General features: G+C 46.1%; 1 long non-coding RNA gene across 1 annotated transcript; it reads right to left on the bottom strand.

Moving 5' to 3' along the window:
* Positions 1 to 6,004: 6,004 nt before the first annotated feature.
* LOC144686080 (uncharacterized) lies at positions 6,005 to 14,985 on the bottom strand. Its single transcript, XR_013577848.1, has 3 exons — positions 14,902 to 14,985; positions 13,176 to 13,587; positions 6,005 to 6,400 (listed from the first exon to the last, which is right to left on the bottom strand). It is a non-coding gene; the product is annotated as an uncharacterized LOC144686080 (long non-coding RNA).
* Between the last annotated feature and the right edge of the window lie 2,439 nt (positions 14,986 to 17,424).

Genomic DNA, 17,424 nt, shown 5'->3' with positions numbered 1-17,424 from the left:
GAACGTGCAGATAGTGTATGATCACAGGATGCTGATTCTACAAGTCTGTGCAAGGTACCCAGGCAGCTCCCATGATGCCTACATCCTCAGACACTCCCAGGTGCCGGGGCTCTTCAGTGCTCCAGCCCAGCTGGATGGATGGCTGCTGGGTGACAAGGGCTATCCCCTCAGAAGGTGGCTCATGACGCCTCTCCGCCATCCAAGAACAGAAGCTGAGCAGCGGTACAATAGGAACCACGGCTCCACAAGGGCTGTGGTGGAGAGAACCATCGGTCTTCTCAAGATGCGCTTCCGATGCCTGGACCATTCAGGGGGCGCACTCCAGTACCCCCCAGATCGTGTGTCGGTGATAGTGGTTACATGCTGCGCTCTCCACAATCTTGCGCTGGAAATGGGAGGAAAGTGGATGATGAAGCCGTCAACACAGTGGCTGTGGCTGCACACGATGAGTCCAGCAGTGAGTCTGAGGATGAGCACACACAGGGAAATGCTGAGGGGGTAGACGCTGACCCGGGCATACTCCAGGGAGGCAGGGACACCCGGGAGGCTCTAATCCAATGAACCTTCAGCTAGCACATCACAGATAGACCTCCAGGACAAGCCTGGGCTGTAGGTTCCATACTCGATACCTAAGTGCAAAATCTGCCAGGTTAGGAACATTAACTAAGTTCCTTGTTAATAAAGCTGAATGTCCCACAAAGCACTCATTACATTATTGGAAACCATCCACCTGCAGAAGAAAAGAGGCACCTGCAGCCATGGTGACATGTCTGAATTTATTATTGCAATCAAAGAAACTTCATGAAACAAAATGAAAAAGGTGTTAAAAATCACACCAACTCATAAAGACCTCATCTCGGGCCAACACAAAAGCACCAGTGATAAACCCGTGGTGTGCCTAAGGTGTCTTATGTTTACGTTTCCGGATGCAATGTCTTGGTGCTGACCCCTCGCTGGGAGTGGTATCTGAGCCAGCCCTGCTGACTCTGCTGTCCTGTTGGCCTCGATGACCTTGGCGGTCGTCCTCTGGCCCGTGGAGCCTGTGCTGGCCCCGCCTGGGAGGGAGCTGCCAGTTCCACAGCTGGCATCTCCCCAGTCGCCGCAGCCTCACCGGATGCTACAGTCACTGGCAGTTGGGCTGAGGAGCTGCTGCCCTCATCCGGAACGCCCTAAGAGAAGCCCACGGAGATGAGAGGCAGCTGCTGCGCCGACGTGAGGTTGCTTCGGACCTCCCTGCTCACTGTGGATGGATGGGCACCAAGCTGGGAAACTTGATGCCTAGACCACCCCCACACTGGCACTGACCAGCTGAGGTCAATGCCAATGTGAGGGTTTGCTGGTCCAAGCGCACCCTCAGGAAGCCCTGATGGGTCTCCTGGAGGAGCCTCTCCACGAGAGTCGCCACTCTCTCCATGGAGGACGCATGGCGCTCAGACATGAGGCTCATTGCTTCGGAGATCGTCCACGTGGACTCCTCCACCAAAGAGACCAAGCCAAGCATAGCCTCATGTATCTCCCCCAGATGCTCCCGCACACCCGGCCGCATTTCCTGCAGCTGCTGCGTTGCGGACGACTCTAGAGGTGCATCATCAGGCACCGACTGAGCATGTACCTGGTTCCCTGCAGGCCTCTGACTGCTGGTGCCATAGGCATTCTTTGTTTCTGCCAGCTCCTCCAGCGACTGTGAAGTGCCCTCACCGCTGTGCCCCGGGACACTAGCCGATGTTCTACTCCCACCGAGGTGCTAGTATCTGCGCTGGTGCCTGCCTGGCAGAGATGCTGTGATGCTCATGAGACTTCAGGGCCCTCGGGTGTGAGAGGGGGCCTCTGCTGCTCCTCCTCCCGGCCCTGCTCCGCTGATGCTGAAAGGGAGAACAAGGACATTGGATCAGTTAACGTGGAGACAATGTCAATGTGCATCCCTGTCCCCCGGATCATTATGCGCTCATCTTTCCATAAGCAATGGTCAAGCCATGTTGCAAACTTCAATCACTGAACATTCAGCACTGCCATGGCTGTTGGGAGAACAATGGTGACCTCACTGCTGGGCAAACATACCTGCCCGTGGCACTCCAACCTCACCGACACCAGTGGACCTGGGCACATGGCACCTCTCCAAATCCAGGGCCTCCTGCTCAAAGTGGCTGAGAATCGCTAACTGCGCCTGCCCGCCGCTAGTCCTCACCCGCTCTGCCGCGTTATGAGCATTCTTCTCCTAAAACTGAGAGAAGAACATTGATTAGTGCAACTTGTACCTGGACTCTCTTCACGCACGGTCCACCCCAACCAGAGTGGGACATTGCAGGGCTCCAGTGCCTCCTCACCCCGCTGCTGCCGAACACTCACACAAAGATGCTGGGCCTGTTCCCCACCAACTCCCTTGGCCAAATGCTGCCTGCATCACATTGGGCACCACACGGTCTATCCTTCCATAGCAAGGAGGCACAAGCATGTGGAGCACAGAGGGCAGCAGATCGATCGGTGCCAACGCCACCTTGAAGCTCCCCTCCCAGCATCTCATATTTTTCTTCTTTATCTTAATTTCTATCACCTTCTTCATCCAAGGAGCTCTGGATTTGTTTGCCCTGCCTTTCCCTTTTGAGGGAATATACCTTGACTGTGCCTGAACCATCTCTTCTTTGAAGGTAGCCCATTGTTCAGCTACCGATTTTCCTGCCAACATTTGGCTCTAATTTATTTGGCATAGGTCCGTTCTTACCTCATTGAAGTTGGCTTTCCCCCAGCTAGTTATTCATACACTGGATTGTTCTTTGCCCTTTCCCATAGCGAGCCTAAACCTTATGATGCAATGATCACTGTCCCCCTAAATGTTCTCCTACTGACACTTGGGGTAGAATTTCCGCTCAACGTGCGGGCGCGTGCACATCTAGAGCGTGAAATACCACGCGATGGCGTCAGGCGAGTGTTCTGACGTCATCACGCGCTTGCGCAATATTTCAGTTGGCGGATGCACACACGATTCGGCAGCGTGCCCGCCGACAACAAAGAGGCCTATTAAGGCCAATAAAGTAGCAATTGATGGTGACTTTTCACTGCGTGTCCAACGTTACAGTTGGCGAGCGGGTGAATCGGCCAGGCGGCCTTTGCATCTTTGAGGAAACCTCGTCCAAGGGCGGGATGAGGTTGTTGTGATTAATTTTTTAAAAAGATTAAAATGTTTAATCCTGTATGTTGAGGTGTCTTATTCTGACGCGTGGCCATTTTTCCCCGATTTTACATTCTGTTTTTATTGGTTTAAATTCTTCAGCTCCCTGAGGCAGCTCTCTGCCTTCAGGGATCTTTCTTTCTGCGCTTCCCCATGCCCACGCTGACTTCAATGCTCGCCTTCCTCCCACACCCACCTCGCCCAATGCCATCTCGGGCTACTTCACGCTCAAGCGTGTCGGGCACACACCCACATGCCGAGCAGAAAGTTCTACCCCAGGTCTAACAATGTCTCCTTCCGCGTTGGACTGGAAACACACTGCGAAAATTCTCCTGAATATACTCTAGGAACTCTTGTCTCTCTCTGCCATTTACATTACTCCTATCACAGACTATATTTGGGTAATTAAAGTCCCCCATTATAGTTACTCTATAACTTTTGCACCTCTCTGTAATTTCCTTAAAAGATTGTTCTTCTACATCCTTCCCAATAGTTGGTGGCCTATAGACTACACCGAGCATAGGACCATAGGAAAGTTATTGTGCAGAAAGAGGCCATTCAGCCCATCCTGCCTATGCCAGCCAAAAAGAGAAAAAAGAAACTAGCCGCTCATTTTAATCCCACTTTCCAGCACCTAGTCCATAGCCTTGTAGGTTACAGTGGTTCAGATGCAGATCCAGGTACCTTTTAAATGAGTTGAGCATTTCAGCCTCAACCTCCAACTTAGGCAGTGAATTCCAGACACCCACCACCCTCTGGGTGAAAAGGTTTTTTGTCATGTGCCATCTAATCCTTCCACCAATCATCTTAAATCAATGGTCCCCTGGTAAGTTACCCCTCAGCTAGGGGAAACAAGTCTTTCCTGTCTACCCTATCTAGGCCCCTCATAATTTTGTACACCTCAATTAGGTCACCCCTTAGCCTCCTCCGCTCTAAGGAAAACAACCCTAGCCTATTCAATCCCTCCTCATCGCTGCAATTTTCAAGCCCTGGCAACATTGCAATTGCACCTTTTTTATTCCATAGCTCTATTCTGGGACATCCTCTTTCTCCAGCACTGCAATGCTCTCCTTAATCAATACAGCCACCCCTCTCCCTTTTCTTCCTTTCCTATCTTTCCTGAACACCTTGTACCCAGGAATATTTAGCGCCCAGTCCTGCCCTTCCTTGGGCTAGGTCTCTGTTATAGCCACAAAATTATAATTCCACATGGTGATCTATGCATGTAACTCACCAATCTTATTAACCACACTCCGGCATTCGCATTCACGCACTGTAACCCTGATTTAGACTTTATTACTTCTCCCTTACTCTGAGCCCACCTATTAACTTACTGTTCTCTACTCTATTGTTATCCATCCCTCCGAGTATTCTGAGCACCCCGGTATTCCTCTCTGATAATTTCTCCTGGTTCCCACACCCCTGTCGAGTTAGTTTAAACCCTCCCCAACAGCACCTGCAAAATGACACGTCAAGGATTAAGTCCAGGCTGTCTTCAGGTGCAACCCATCCAGTGTGTACAGGTCCCCTGTACCCCAGAGCCAGGCCAATGTCAAAAAACTTAAAGCCCTCCCCCCTGCACCATCTTTTCAGTCACACATTCATCTGTCTTATACTCCTAGTTCTGCACTCACTTTTAGGGGAGGCAGTGATGTCACGGTATTATCACTGGACTCGAAATACAGAGACTCAGTGTAACGCTTCGGGGGCCGGAGTTCGAATCCCACAGCAGATGTCAAAATTCAAATTCAATAAAAATCTGGAATTAAAAGTCTAATGATGACAACGAAACCATTGCCGATTGTTGTAAAAATTCATTTAGTTCACTAATGCCCTTAAGGGAAGGAAATCTGGCCTACATGTGACTCCAGACCCACAGCAATGTGGTTGACTCTTAAATTCCCTCCGAACAGAGGCAATTAGGGATGGGTAATAAATGCTGCCCCAGCCAGCAATGCCCATATCCCATGAATGAATAAAAAAACTTGTGTTGGCCTGGAGTAACCTTTGAGGCCCTGCTGGCTAATTTTCTACCTAGCTCCCTCCCGAAATTCTGCAGGACTATATCCCTCTTTCTAGTTATGTCGTTGGTACCGATGTGGACCACGACTGCTGGCTGCCCACCCTCCCTCATCAGGGTTCTCTGTGCCATTCAGTGACATCCTTGACCCTAGAACCAGGAAAGCAGCAAACCATCCGCAGCTGTAGAAACACTCATCTGTTCCCCTAAATATCGGCTCACCTATTACTATTGCTCTTCTGGACTTTCTTGTACCCTCCTGTGCAGCTCAGCCAACTCTTGTGCCATGGACTTGGCTCTGGCTGCACTCCCCAGATGACCTATCACTCTCAGCTAAGTATTAGTTGGAAACTGGGATGAAGTTGGGGAAATTTCTGTACTACCTGCCTGCTCCTTTTTGACTGCCTGGTTGCCACCCATTCCTTCTCTCCCTGCATACTCTGAAGCTGTGGGATGACGACACCAACAAACGTGCTATCCACGTAGGTCTCAACCTCACAGATACCCTGCAGTGATGCCAGCTGCTCTTCAAGTTCGGAACCCCGTAGCTCACCCTTCTGCAACTGATGATACTTCCTGCACAAATAGTTGGCCAGGACACGGGAAGCACCCTGGAGTTCCCACGTTGCACAGGATGTGCACTCCCAAGGTTGAAGCAGCCCTGCCATTCCTTTATTTATCGGTTAACTTTGCTACTTCTAAAAACAGCTACTAATACTAATGCACTTCTGATAAATCTTACCAATGCTTAACACAAATTACTAGTTGTAACGAACCTTACTTTAAAAAAAGATAAAAGATAATACCCAACAGCCACTCATTTGTTCCTTTTTATTAGTATTAATATTTTTAAACATTTTTAATCTTCCAATTGTTGAGACTCAGTCCCTAAGCAGCGATCCTCACCAGCCAATCACTGACAAGTTCCCGTGATGTCACATGTTGATTTCTGTTTCCGAACTCTGGCTCTGACTCTCCTCAGTGGTGGCAGATAATCCTTCCGCTCTTGGAACCCTCGCTGCTTCCCCTGCTCTCCTCTTGGAAGTCTCACCTCTTCTTGCACTGCTTTTGTAGCCTCTCTGCTCTCACCGTTTCTTGTTTACTTCCTATAATTTTCCCACCAGGCACTGCCTCTTTATGGCAAGACAGCATGTCCTTGTGACATACTGGCTGATCGCAGTAGGTGATTGCTTGGGAACAAGATGAGCTTGTGGCTGCAAAAACCCAGAAATTTACAGATAACAGATGGGAAACCACAGGAATCCTGTCAGGGACAAGGCCAGCGTGTATTTAATTAGACCCTGTCACATGTTGTACGAACATACAAATTAGGAACAGAAGTAGGCCCTTCGGCCCCTTGAGCCTATGCTGCCGAACAGTAAGATCATGGCTGATCTGACTGTAACCTCAACTCCAAGCTGAACCGTGGATAACCATTCACCCCTTTACCTATCAAGAATCTATCTAGCTCCACTATTCAAGTCTAGCCCAGTGAAAATCAAACTCTTTCCCAGCTTTGCCAGACTCTCATCCACAGACGACATTAGATTAATTTCTCTTTCGACAGTTTTATTCAACTGTGTGGATCTGCACAGATTCTTAGTGATCCATTTGATTTCGGAGCTGGAACCAAAGCTGAATGCCAACTTGTAGGTTTTGTTACAGATGAGGTTACTCCGGGTTGTAACAGTCAGTCAGCTTCCCGCTTTAGCTGCTGCTGAAGTGGATGAAGAACTTTCCTCGGGTAAACAAACACACCGGCTTTGCTTCATAGAAACACAGAAACATAGAAACTAGGAGCAGGAGTAGGCCATTCGGCCCTTCGAGCCTGCTCCACCATTCATTATGGTTATGGCCAATCATCCAACTCAATAGCCTGCTCCCGCTTTCTCCCCATATCCTTTGATCCCTTTCACCCTAAGAGCTATATCTAACTCCTTCTTGAAAACATACAATGTTTTGGTCTCAACTACTTTCTGGTGTAATGAATTCCACAGGCTCCCCACTCTCTGGGTGAAGAAATTTCTCCTCATCTCAGTCCTAAATGGTCTACCCCGTATCCTCAGACTGTGACCCCTGGTTCTGGACTCCCCCACCATCAGGAACATCCTTCCTGCATCTACCCTGTCTCGTCCTGTTAGAATTTTATAGGTTTCTATGAGATCCCCCCTCATTCTTCTGAACTCGAGCGAATATAATCCTAATCAACTCAATCTCTCCTCATGTGTCAGTCCCGCCATTCCAGGAATCAGCTGCACGCCCTCTATAGCAAGTACATCCTTCCTCAGATAAGGAGACCAAAACTGCACACAATATTCCAGATATGGTCTCACCAAGGCCCTGTACAAATGCAGTAAGACATCCCTGTTCCTGTACTCAAATCCTCTGGCTATGAAGGCTAACATACCATTTGCCTTCTTTACTGCCTGCTGCACCTGCATGTTTACCTTCAGCGACTGGTGTACAAGGACACCCAGGTCTTATTGCATATTCCCCTCTCTCAATTTATAGCCAATCAGATAATAATCTGCCTTCCTGTTTTTGCTACCAAAATGGATAACCTCACATTTATCCACATTATACTGCATCTGCCATGCATTTGCCCACTCACTCAGCTTGTCCAACCAGTCTGCCAACCAGTTTTCTATCCATCTCAATACAATACCCCCAATCCCATGCGCTTTAATTTTACACACTAATCTCTTATGTGGGACTTTGTCGAAAGCCTTCTGAAAGTCCAAATAAACCACATCCACTGGCTCCCCCTCATCAACTCTACTAGTTACATCCTCGAAAAAATTCCAGTAGATTTGTCAAGCATGATTTCCCTTTCATAAATCCATGCTGACTCTGTCCGATTCTGCCACTGTTTTCCACGTGCTCAGCTATTAAATCTTTTATAATGGACTCTAAAACATCCCCCACTACCGACATCATGCTGACTAGTCTATAATTCCCTGTTTTCTCTCTACCTCCCTTTTTAAATAGTGGGGTTACATTAGCTGCCCTCTAATCTGTAGGAAATGTTCCAGAGTCTAGAGAATCTCTGAAGATGACCACCAATGCATCCACTATTTCTAGGGCCACTTCCTTAAGTACCCTGGGATGTAGATTATCAGGCCCTGGGGATTTATCGGCCTTCAATCCCATCAATTTCCCCAACACCATTTCCCTACTAATACTGATTTCTTTCCGTTCCTCCCTCTCACTAAACCCTGTGTTCCCCAACATTTCTGGTATGTTATTTGTGTCCTCCTTTGTGAAGACAGGACCAAAGTATGTATTTAGTCGGTCAGCCATTTCTTTGCTCCCCATTATCATATTCCCCTGTTTCTGACTGTACATTTGGGATGTAAGGTGGTGTGTTGAGCTGTTTTCAGCTTCTCAGCCCTTTGAACAATAGTGGAAATTCAGCTGTAAAACTTTAGGCTGCTCTTGGATTCCCAATTCCTCCCAAGTGTAAATCTGCACGAGCTTTTCTGCTTATAATGAACAATCCTGGTCTGGATTATGTATAAGATTTCAGCGATTCTCCCCTCTTTATATTGAAGTGTTGCAGCCATCCATCCCATGACTTTAAGTTGTTTGCCTCCTGGTCCTTGGAGTTGTACACTTGATGGTTGAAGAAGATCTCGCTGCAACCACGGTTCAGCGTCCGAAAGAACCAAAACTCCCAGCTCCAGTTTCCAGTTTAAAACAAGTTTTATGTCCGTCGACTAAAATTTCAGCACTGCAACAATTTAATCTCACCCAGGAACCGCACCTTAAAATCATTAACGTCTTCAATTTATTGGGTTTTGCTAACCTTGGATGCTTTTTCTTTTTGTTTCTGCAATGTAAACTCCTTGCTCCGACACGCAGCTTTAAAATGACTCACCTCCTTACAAAAAATAGCACTCTGCAGTTTGCTGGGACAATCTCCACCTTCGATCCCGCCTTTTCCTGCCACCTCGATAACACTTGGTTATGACAGTTGCCATCCCCTCTTCACACTTCCGCTGTTTCTCGGCAGCTGCGTTTTTACTCTGAGACTTTACGAATTCCACTGAGCCAGTACTTCTTTGCAAATGAGCCTCCCTGCTGCCTTGAAGCACTGAACGATTCTGTTTCCGAATCCCAGCTTGCTTGGTCAACTTGAATGGCCTTGGTTAGTGTTAAACCATCCCTAGACTGTAAAAGGTCCAACAGGTTTTCGTCTAAGACTCCCACAATGATTGTACCTCAAAACAATTCTCCCTTTGAGCTGTTATACTCGCAATTTTCTGCCAGTCGGTAAAGGTCATTAATAGACAGATGCTGAGTGCACTTATTAAACTTTGCCCACTCAATAATGATATTTTTCCAGAGAATGAAGTGGGAATTAAATGCTTTCATTACTTCATCATATACAGCAATTTCCTCGTCGATCCCTTGCCTGATGAGGATATCGTCTGCACAGCCACCCATTACATACAGGAGTGTACTGACCTGCTCCTTCCTTGGCTTTGTAGCGAGTCCCAATGTGGTGCAGTACCTTGCAAGCCTTTGGCACCAGTTCATTTCAGCTTGGTTTGGACCTGCGGCTTGCTACAACCAACCTGGTAATGGCAATGACATCTCCATTCCATTTTTTAAAATCTGCTGCTTGGCCATGTGCTATTTGGTCACTGGCTGTTCATTTTCCTGCTGTCCATTTACCTGCTACCACCACCCAGTGTTCAAGGTGATGTCAGTGACCATTGTTGGAGCCTTCTGAGGTAGCATTTAACATCAGCATAATTCAAAACATAACAAAGAATAAATACATCTAGAATGATGCTTCACCCTTGCCACGAGGCAGCAAGAGAGAACCTGACCATGGTCGTCATGTGATCTCACATCACTTCCCCAAGTGATGTTAACTGTCTCAGTTACATATTCACATCAACTCTTTATGCCCCAGCAATGGCTTCTCTTTCCACGCCGTTCCCTCTGGTGTTTAGCAAGGATCGACCCTTGGCCCCCTCCTATCTACATGCTGCCCCTCAGCAACAGTATCCACAAGCACAGCATTAGTTTCCACATGTATGCTGATGACACCCAGCTCTACCTCACCACTGCCTCTCTCGACTCCTCCACTGCTGCTAAATTATCAGGCTGCTGATTTGACAACCAGCACTAAATGAGCAGAAAGGTTCTCTAATTAAATATTGAGAATACTGAAGCCATTGTTTTCTGTCCTCACCTTAAACTCCATTCCTAGTGACTGATTTCTTCCATCTCCCTGGCAACAGTCTGAGGCTAAGCCGGTCTGTTTGCAACTTTTATGGCCTGAAGTGAAATTCTGATCTTATATTTATACCATCACTAAGATCGTCTATTTCCACCTCCATAACATTGCCTGACTTCGTCCCAGTTTCAGCTCATCTCCTGCAGAAGCCCTCATTCATGCCTGCTTTACCTCCAGACTTGACTATTCCAATGCACTCCTGGCTGGCCTCCTGCATTCTACCCTCCATAAACTTGAGGTTATCCAAAACTCTGCTGCCTGTGTCTTAACTCGCAGCGCATTCTGTTCCTCTATCGCCCCTGTGCTCGCTGAACTACATTGGTTCCCAGTCAAGCAACATCTCGGTTTTAAAATTCTCATCCTTGTTTTCAATTCCCTCCATGGCCTGGCCCCTCCCTATCTCTGTAATCTCCTCCAGCCCCACAGACTTCCGAGATATCTGCAGTCGTCTAATCCTGGCTTTTTGTGTTATTTCTGATTTTAATTGCTCCACCATTGGTGGCCATGCCTTCAGTTGCCTAGGCCCAATTCTCTCTCTACAACTCTCCACCTCACTTTCCTAATTTTAGATCCCCCCTTAAAGCCTACCTCGTTGACCCAGGTTTTGGTCATCTGACCTAATGACTGGAATTTGGAGCGGTGGTGGTGACCTTATAGCCCCAGGCTGATGCACTGGGGACAAGGGTTCAAATCCCACCATGTCAACTGGTAGAAGTTAAATTCAATGAATTAATAAATCTCGATTTGAAAGGTAGTCACAGTAATGCTGATTATGAAACTATCATGGATTGTTGTAAAATCTCATCTGGTTCACTAATGTCCTTTAAGGAAGGAAACCTGCCATCCTTACCTGGTCTGGTCCACATGTGACTCTAGACCCACAGCCATGTGGTTGACTCTTTAACTGCCTCCTGAAATGGCCGAGCGAAGCTACTCAGTTCAAGGGCAATTAGGGATGGACAACAAATTCTGGTTTCCAGCGAAGCTCACAACCCATGAAAGGATCATTTTTTAAAAAATCTGGTTTCAGGTGGGGCTTTCGGGCCTATCTTGGAGCAAGTCCTGCCTACAAGAGCTGCCAGCCAATCAAATGGCAAGCAGCCCTCTGGTCCCAGCAACATCACTGGAGGTGGTGGTCACTGCGGGAACAACCAACGCTAAGGAGGTGTAGAGCCAGAGAAACAGGCAAGCCCAATGTTTTGACTGGATAAGGCTGGCAGGCCGTGGCAAGGGGTGGGGTGAGAGACCATGTTCGGAAAGGTAGGGGTGTACTGTTGGGGGGGGGGGATGAGTAGGAGAAAGGGGGGAGTGGGGGCGCAGGTGTGCTCCATTGGTCAGAGGGTGCCGAAACAGCTACCTGCTCCCTCAGCCCATAAAAAGTACAACTGCTTTTATCTGGTTTCCCACTATGTGGTGCGTGTACCTTCTACCCAGGTGAAATACCAATGGTGACGGGAAGAGGCTCTGAAGCGGACATTCAGCCTCATTTGGCCGCAGGGTGGGCTGGGACATCGGTTCCAATCCAGCTAGTAGGAAAATACCAGTGAGGGTGTGTAGGCCACATGGTTGGCACCACTGCCATGGGAACCAGTTTTAAGGCCTCCCCTGCCCTCCCAGTCCACTCTCTGGGGGATTGGAATGTTCCACCCACTTATCTCCTCATGTGGCTCGGTGTCATACTTTATTTTATAATGTGCCTGTGAAGCACCTTGAGATGTTTTCTTACTTCATTAAAGGCATTATATATACTATCTATCTATCTATCTATCTATCTATCTATCTATCTATCTATCTATCTATCTATCTATCTATCTATCTATCTATCTATCTATCTATCTATCTATCTATCTATCTATCTATCTATCTATCTATCTATCTATCTATCTATCTATCTATCTATCTATCTATCATAAATATAATATATAAGATGTCATTGCTGGTGTTAAACTCGCTGCCTCTCTCTCTCCTTTAAGATGTTGCTTAAAACCTAAAATCTACTTAGTTCATGGTATCTTTAACAATGTTATCTTTCATAAACTTAATTGTTGTATGGAACATCACCATCTGGGCTCTCACTTTATCAAAGAGGTCAGCATTCACTGTGCCACAGTTTGCGGCATCCTGCTGTGTACAAGATGGCTGCCCCAGTTTGCCTCTGTAACTAAAGCATTTCAAAGAGATACCTTGCATATGAATCGTTTGGAAAGCCAACTGAGAGACATGGACACAGTGTAAGTGTTTCAACATGAATCAGCAATATCAGGCAAGGTATCAGCAATAAACATGCAGAACAAGGTGTGGGAGGATTAGTCCCAAAGAGTGCAGTATAGTTCTAGCAGACGGGTCCTGCAGAAAAAAACAAAACAGGCTCTAGATTCTCAAATCCTGGGTCTGTCTGTGTACTGATGTCATGTTGCAATGAAGGAGGCCTTTCAGCCCATCATCCTTGTGTTGACTTTTTGATAGAGTTATTCAAGTAATCCCACTCCCATGCCTTTCCCTTAGCCTTGTAATCTGTGTAATTCATTCTTGAAAGTTGCTATTGAGCCTACATCCTCTCAGGCACGCAATCCTGACTGTAACTGACTGCTTATATTTAAAAAGATATATATATATATATATATAGAATTTTGTTTTCTTTGTAGGATAATTTAAGAAAATGGTGACAAGAACTTAGATTGGAATGTAAGTCAGATCTTTCCATTTTTCATTAATTGGCCATGCAGAATGATAACACCTACTGCACAAGGGTTTATCAACTTGATTGACGTTCCTGTCTTATAAAGGTGGCAGTGAAATTAAATATTTACAGACTTTGTTGTAAAAAAAAATGCTTCTCCGATGATTCTGTTGGCAAATGCGTTGCTCATTACTGTACCATATTCAAAATAAGAAATACCTCGGAAAAGGTCCTCTGTGAAGGCATCTCCTACTCTGAGGCCCATCACATTGCTGATGCTGAATGCAAATGAAGAATGTAAGTAAGGGAGTCTTGCTTCTAGATTTGAGATCCCTAATCTGATGTATCTAGAAGAGGAACATGGGAACAGGAGGAGGCTATTCTGCCCAGGTTTATTGCATCATTCAGTCAGACCACAGCTGATCTATATCTTATCTTCATCTACCAGCCTTGGTTCCATATCTTTCAGTTCACTGCTTAACAAATAAAAATCTTGGTTTTAAATTTTTCAGTTAAACCTTAGGCTCAATAGTATTTTGAGAGAGAGAGTTCTACGTTTCCATTACCTTGTGTAATGGAGTCTTTTCTGACATCACACTTTAAGAGCCCAGCTCTAATTTAAGGGTTATGCTCCCTTGCTCTGGACTCCCCTGCCAGAGGAAATTGTTTCTCTTCAATCAAATCCCCTAGCCATCTTTAACACCTAGACCAGATCATCCTTTGATTTTCTACACTCCAGGGAATAGGAGCCTTGTTGATGCAGCCTGTCCTCTGACCACCGTCATTCTGAATGGGAATCGATCTCTTCTTACATCGGATAACTCACTGTAGGCCATGAGATGATATCCTTTTTGTTTGATATTGAAGCGCGAATGACTAACTGGGCACTGTAGGTTGGGAATGTTTAAGTATCTCTCTCCCAATCTGTACAAAATTAGCAGTTTTAAAATGGAGCAGGGTTATTCAGTTAACTTCAATGTCTTTGGGCTTAACTAGAGAGTTATCCCGGGTTAATACTGCAATCACCATCCAGTTTTAAAACCAAGGCAGCAAACAAGGAACATATTTTCTGTTGTCATTTACAAGCCCTTCCCATGAATTTTCCAAAGCTCTTTTCTTCTTTACTATCATCCAAGCGAGAGTCAATTGATGTAATACAGAAGCAGTCCTTTTACTCTGAAAATATAATGTCCCATTTCACCATTTTCAAAGAGGCTTTTAACTTCCAGTATGGTGAATAAAATGGAAGACTGTAATTGCTTGTGTAAAAAATCGATCCAAGGACTTTTCCCTCATTTGTATGGGTCAGTGGTGCTGTAAGCTATCCAACCATCAAAGAGCCTGCCTCGCAATGAATTAGTTGGTTAACTGTAAGAAAATAAAAGCAAACAGGAAAGAATCACACTTATACAGCAACTTTCACAACCTCAGTGTTGTGTTTTATGCCTTGGAGATGTGCAGAGATGACACACACCAGGTTCTTGTGTGAACAGGGGTTTATTTCAATGCTTTAAAATGCCTGCACTTTGTGCCACAAGCTTCCAGCTTGCTTTTAGGTTTTCCTTTTCTGCACAGAGAACAGTCAACAGACACATACAACAAACACCAAACAACTGAACAATTAAACTACAACTTTCCCCCAGTAAAACTAAAATAACTTATTTTAAATTAAACCATCCTGAACAACAAACGTTTTCTCTAAGCACAGAGATATCCTTTGAGATATGCAGTCTGCTGATCACTGCACTGAGGTCTACAAATTTGAGGTTATGGTTCTGTTCGGTCACCTCAATGAGATGGATGATCAACATTGTGGTCACTCATTGGAAAAGGAAATGTATCCTTATAGTTGCTGCCTTCGAAATGGCCTGGTCTACTCACTATCAAGCATCTCACATTCCACTTTGTGTTGTCATCTACCAGATAAGCATTGGTACCGATCAATCGCTTGACCTACTTTGGTTCTGATGATGCAAAGTGCTGCTGCGATTTGCTTATTTGATGCAAACGCAATCTCCAACTTCAAATCGCGGTTTGCTTGTGCGTGTTCACTTGCAGTACGCAAATGTACTTTGGCTTTACCTTGCTGCTTTGCGGTTTCTTCTGCCTTCGCTCTGACATTCTTGTTGGATAGTGGTGATGGCTTAAGAATGGTCAGCGGCATGTGAAATTTTGGACCCCAGTCGTAAGTTCAGCCAGTGTCTTTCTAATCAGAGAGCGTGGGATGGATCGATATGTGCAAAGTAGAATATGGATGGATTGGTAAACATTTTCACTTCTGACATACTAGCTTGATCACCCTGTTGAATTGTTCAATGCCACCATTCGAATGCTGGTTGTGTTGCAATGTCAGCTGGTGGTGAATTCTGTAGCTTGCTAGAAATTCCATGAACTGACTAGACACAAACTGCGGTCCATTGTCTGCAGTGATAGTCTGTGGCAAACCCCATTTTGTAATGTCAACGTAATGATCAAAGTGGCGGTTATGGAATTTGTTGCAGTGATTTCCAGCCCCTTGCTATGTGGAGCATGAACAACAAGCCAAAAACACTGGTTCCTGGGGACTGCTTGCATTTCTCCAAAAATATCAACTTGGAGTTGTTGCCATGGTTTTCTTGGCCATGGAGTCAGTTTAACTGATTTCTCACTGAATGTGAAACTACGCAGTTTCTAATGATCTCTTCTATTTGGCGATCTATTGATGGCTACCAGACTGCTTCACTGGACCATTGTTTCATCTTAACAAGATGTAATGCACATTGCGGTAATGCCTTTGGGAGGACTGCTCGAGTTCCGTGTGCAATACAGACGTCATCAGACAAGGCAAGTTCATTGTGTGCTCTGTAGTATGGGACCAATTCTTCCACTCTTTCCAATCAGTTTTTAGGTGTTGGCTTACTTTCTGTGGCACGTTGTCTGTTACCGATTCGGCCTTCAGCTTCTCTCATGTAACAAGATTTGTGGACATTTGTGAAATCACTGTGATCTCATAGTCTTTGCTGTTGCAAGTTGCTCCGCTATCGCTACCACTGACCGCGATAGTAATATTGCTAAGCATGTCAGCTACTCGGCTGTGTGAACTTGCGAGATACTCGACCATGAAGCTGTACTGCTGAAGACAATCTGTAGACACATAGGCCTGAATTTTTTCGCGTTGGACGGGCTTGTTGCCCGTGATCAGCTCAGCACCGTGTTTTCACGCGGGTGGGGGCCAATTAAGGCCCGCCCGGCGTGGATCATGAGCGGTAGCGCTCAGTGTTACCAATGCAGGTGGGGGGAGGATGGAGAGTCGGGTCCAGTGCTCTTTCGCGCATGCGCGTGATAAAGTGCTTCAATCCCCCTGAGGCACGGAGCTGCCTCAGGGAGACTGAAGCGTTTTTTAAAGAAATTTTAAAAATTTAATGAAACATGTCCCCTCATGTAACTGTGTCACATGAGATGGGTTATGTCTTTATTTTTCAAAAAAAGTTATTATTCAATTTGTTAAAGCTTTAGGAAACCTCACCCCGCTCGTGGATGAGGTTTCCTAAAAAACGTAAAGGTCGCTTGGCCTTTTCGCCTGCCCGTCAACTGTTAGGTTGGCCGGGCAGTGTAAACTTGGAGTTAATTAGTACGTTAATGGCCTTAATAGACCTTTCAATTATCGTTGGAGCGCAGCGACTCTGGCGCGCGCCTGCTGAATGGAATATCGCAAGTCAGCGCGATGACGTCGGAACGCTCACCCGACGTCATTGCGCGTCATTTTGTGTTCCGGTGTATCAGGCCCAACCCCACACGCCGAATGTAATATCCTGGCAATAGAGGTCGATGATCTGACCTTGATGTAGCTAACAATGTAGCCAGTGTTGGCGATTGGTATGGAGAGTGAACTTTCCACCGTAGAGATACATGTGCTGATGTTCACAAGTGTAGATGCAGGCTGGTGCTTCTCACTGTCCAGTAGATTATTTACGTTCAGTTGCTGTCAATGGATGTGATGTGTAAACAATTCGTCATTCGTTTCATTCAAAGTGCTGCGAGAGTACAGTTCCGCTTGGGGTTCCTATTATAACAAACATTCCTGCAGGTGGGTTGAAATTCGCGAGGACTGACAGAAATGCAATCTTCACCTTTAATGCTTCAAACATGGTTTGTTGTGTAATTGTCCATTCCTATTGTGCATCTTTGTGCAGTAGCTTTCGAAGAGGCTCCACGATCTCTGCATACTTTAGAACAAACTTGTGATTGAAGTTGGTAGCACCAAGCAAAGATACCAACTCTTTGGAAGCGAATGAATGGCTTTGGTGTTGCCGTGTGCAGGCCTAACTGTA

Source organism: Cetorhinus maximus, chromosome 10 (assembly GCF_964194155.1).
Source record: "Cetorhinus maximus chromosome 10, sCetMax3.hap1.1, whole genome shotgun sequence".
In the NCBI taxonomy this organism is placed as follows: domain Eukaryota; kingdom Metazoa; phylum Chordata; class Chondrichthyes; order Lamniformes; family Cetorhinidae; genus Cetorhinus; species Cetorhinus maximus.
Note: the sequence above shows the minus strand (reverse complement) of the source record. Positions and strands in the feature narration are given on the sequence as shown.